Genomic DNA, 4219 nt, shown 5'->3' with positions numbered 1-4219 from the left:
GGGGTAACTGTAGGGAAGTTTATAGTGGGGGCAGATGGCACGATTTGTTTGGGTGGTGGGGCAGACTCATCCTCCGAGTCCAGCAAACACTGGTCCTGACCTCCAGGTGGACCAATCTTCCTATTTTAATAATAAACTAAATTGATCAAAATGAAATCAACTTTATTGACAAATTCTACAATGTTTCATGATAAATATTACTTAAAATACAGCATGAAAGCACTAAGGAATAGTAATGTGCTGAACAAATAACCGTACATTTTACACCTTGTGGTCTTTGCCCAGACACTTCTGCCTCTGACTGGAGATCTGACCAGGTCTCTGCCTTCTTGGCTCTTTGCATCTTCTTAATCTTCTTAACTGTCTGAAAAAAAAAAGAGTTGCAGAAAAGATGAATCAATCCCTTCAGGATCACTCAAGGAGACAAAAATGTATTACTTTGCAGGACTCAATAATCTAAAAATTTTACAAACAGCATTCAAAACACATTGTTGAGCCTAAAGCCCCGTTCACACTACAAGCGATTATTATATAATATATATGTTATATAATGTCTAACTTAATAAAAACATTTGAATTCTGCCTTTCAGTTGATAAAAATTCTTTGTTCTTTAGTCCCTTCCAGAAAACACCATTAGCCTACATCACAATGTAACATAACATGTCTTTATTTGACATGTCATTTAAATTCAACATCACTGAGCCCAAAGGCAGCAGGCATCATGCAGATAACTATTTTATAAACAGTTCTGACCAAGTCCAATTAAAATCCAACAAAATAAACAATGAACAAATAAAATATAAAACAACATGAAATTAGATCATTGACAGTCTTATTAAGAATATATTAAACCAAAAACGTTCATATTTTTTAGAAAGGATGTGAATTAAAACAACCACAGCAGGCAACAAGTTGATAAATTCTGTTAAATTAAATAGTTTAATTTAATTAATTATGAATTATTTAGTTATTTAACATTAAGTTCATTTTAATTGACCGAATTATCCATGTTTTCTGACAGGAAACACATGGAACAAATCACTGGTCCACATTTTGATTGACAGCTGTCACAACCTACTAGTGACCATGTTTACTCCTTTCTTTTCAACCATTGGATAGGATTAAAAAAAAAGGCTGTTGTGTTTGTACTTCTGACGAAGCGCTGTTAAATATAGGTGAAAAACTACACCGCAAAATGAATAAATAAAATGCTTTCTTAAAAAGGCAAAAGAACACATGCACGGTTTCTTAATATGAGTATTAAAAACCAATAGACCGATGAAAATGCGGGACATATTCTCAATATGCGACGTGCGGGACAAGGGGTGAAAATGCTGTGCGGTACAACGCAAAGCGGGACGGGTGGTCACCCTACTCTTTGCGTGTGTGAATCTTTAAATACAGCAGGCCCGTCTTTTTTCAGCACGAGTCCAATCATTTGCTTTAAATCAATAGCTGGATTGTAAAACAGTGACAGTAAGAGAGTATCGAGAAAGATATACAGATGGAAACAGTACTCACTAGGAACTCTGCTGATGGCTCGTAAAGGTTGGAGAACCCGTACGGTTCTGATGGCTGAGAAACTAACATGACCATCTAAAGAATACTCCAACATCCTAAAACAAAAGCAACAGAAATTAATTTAATCAAACTTGAAATGCAACACAATAGGGTAATACAGATAATACAGAATATTATATTTTAAAAACAAAATTATATAATATATTATAATACCCAACAAACAATATGACGTTGTGACGACGTCACGTGCTGGTCATTTTTAGTCACACTTACGTTAGCATATGACGTCGCCACAACCGTCAAAGTGAAACACCAAAACAGGTCGCTATGACGTCGCCAATCGACGTCGCCAATCGACGTCGTGACAACGTAGCCAGTACCTTAAGTTAAACGTTATTTAATTTTGGTCGCCGATTCGTCTTTTGGATGACGTTGCTGTGACGTAGCCAGTACGTTGCGTCAACGTTATTTAATTAAGGTCGCCGATTGGTCATTTGATGACTTTTGACAGTTTTTCATGTATTCATATATATATTCATTCTGCAGTGGATTTATTGACATCCATTTATACTAGTATTTACCTGCCACTACTGTCACAGCAACATCTATCGAACTTGTGGTTCTTGTTCAGAACTTCAGAATTTAAGTTTGTTGTTTCAACTAGCATTACTGTTCAAATCTTGACATTTTACTCAAACAATTGGTAAAAACATGTTATTTAACAGAATTTAACAGACACTATAATAACAAATGAAAAAAAAAAAAAAAACACAACTATACATTAAAGTAAAAAATGAAAAAAATAAACGTCACTATGTAAAACACTTTAAAAAGCTCTTCATCTGAATCTTAATCTGTGTCACTGAATTGCTGGTTATTGATCTCTTGTGGGACCGCCACTTCTGGGACTGACTGCACCTAGACAAACAATTTAAATAAATTCAGTGAACAGACCTTCAAGATGTCAACCAAGGAAGTAAGTGTTAACCATTTTGTAAGAGTAACTATACCAAGTAACTAGGGATTGGCCGATACCAGTATCGGGCACGATACTGGGCTTAAGTTCTCGTACTTGTGAAAACAGGCCCGATACTACAAGGCGATACTTCCACCACATTTAAGAGCATTTGTGACGAGTTCCTCCACAGCTTTGTCCTGTAGTCCGGACCGACTCAGCATGATAGCCCCTGTTGTGTAGAATAAAAAAATAGAAATGTTTTGTAAATTTCTAGTGTAATTACAATATGTTTTACAAAACAAGTGGTGGACTCATTTGAAATATAAATTAAATGAAGCAGAAGGGCATTTAATATTGATATTGTCTTTTAGATTTGAAAACAGCAAGCTATATTTTGAAACATGAACCAATTGTAAAGCAGAAACTGTTTAGACAAGCATAAATGCATTTTTTGTGCTGTGGAACATCCACACAATTATTACCAAAAGTAACACTTATATTAAAGGGATAGTTCACTTTGAAATTAAATTTTGGTATGTTTTAGCTTACCTCAAGGGCATCCAAGATGTAGGTGTCTTTTTTTCCACAGTAGTTTCAATTTTGATATTTTTAGGTCAAGCCGTTCTTGTCTGTCAGTCATTTAATGCAGGTCTATGGTCACTATCTCAAAGAGCATGCACAGAGAAGTCCAAATTAAACAATTCCCCATCGTAAGTACACATTGATGGCCTACAGGACACCCTGCAGCCAATCAGAATCGAGTATTCACCCAGACCATGGTATAAAGCTGAAATAAGCTATTCTATTTACCAGGATAATGAAATAAATTACCACAGTAAGAGACTACAGCAGTAAATTCCACCAAAAAAAACAACAACAACAGTAGGCCTACAGTAACGTTAGGCCCACTCGGACATGTTCTATTTGAGGTAATGTGACGCAACACTGTCTACTCACCAATGAAACCTAACTAGTTAAAAAGCCATTTTAAACTCCATTTGAAACAGAGATCTTGGTTAAAATGTAAAATTCGGAAAATACTTTAGAGAATGTGTGGGACCCTTATGGCAGGTTGTATTTACACTTACAGATGGTGCCCAACCAGAATGCCTATTACCGCCGGGCCAGCTGCCGCGGCGAAATCACCGCGGCGAAAATAAACCAGCCGCATTTCAAAGTCGTTCCCGAAATGACCGCCAGGTGGCGCAAAGGGACATTGTGCAAATCAGCAGCAATTGCCGTATTTTAAAATGTAAGTGGGTTAAATATAAAACCCTAAACCTAATAGGCATATTTTTCATATATATAAATAGGCCTATAAGGCTACAACAGAATAGAACTAAAGATAGAATCAATTTTAGAACTGAAAAAATAGAATCAAAAGTTAAAAATAGAGACGATATTAGGAGCAATGACGCTATTCTATTGAGGAATTAGATAAATGAAGAGCTCTCGTGAGCGATACAATTGCATAGTAATTTATAGTGATTTCAAAAGCAGTCCTTAAAAAAAAAAATACATGGAGTAGTGTGGCATAAATTTTGAGAGATTACGCGGAACGCGTTTTAGTTAAGATCCTGGTTTCAATGCCCTTAATGTATATAGGCTAGGCTACTGCTTTAAAAAAATGTCACAACGCGTTTTGAGATTGTTTTGAATTAAACATTGAAGTTTAAAATGTAGTGTTTTGGCACACCAGGCCGAGTGGCGTTACGCATTGTTCAAAAATCAGGTTTTAT

This window comes from Squalius cephalus (genome assembly GCF_949319135.1).
Source record: "Squalius cephalus genome assembly, chromosome: 4".
Taxonomy (NCBI): Eukaryota; Metazoa; Chordata; class Actinopteri; order Cypriniformes; family Leuciscidae; genus Squalius; species Squalius cephalus.
Note: the sequence above shows the minus strand (reverse complement) of the source record.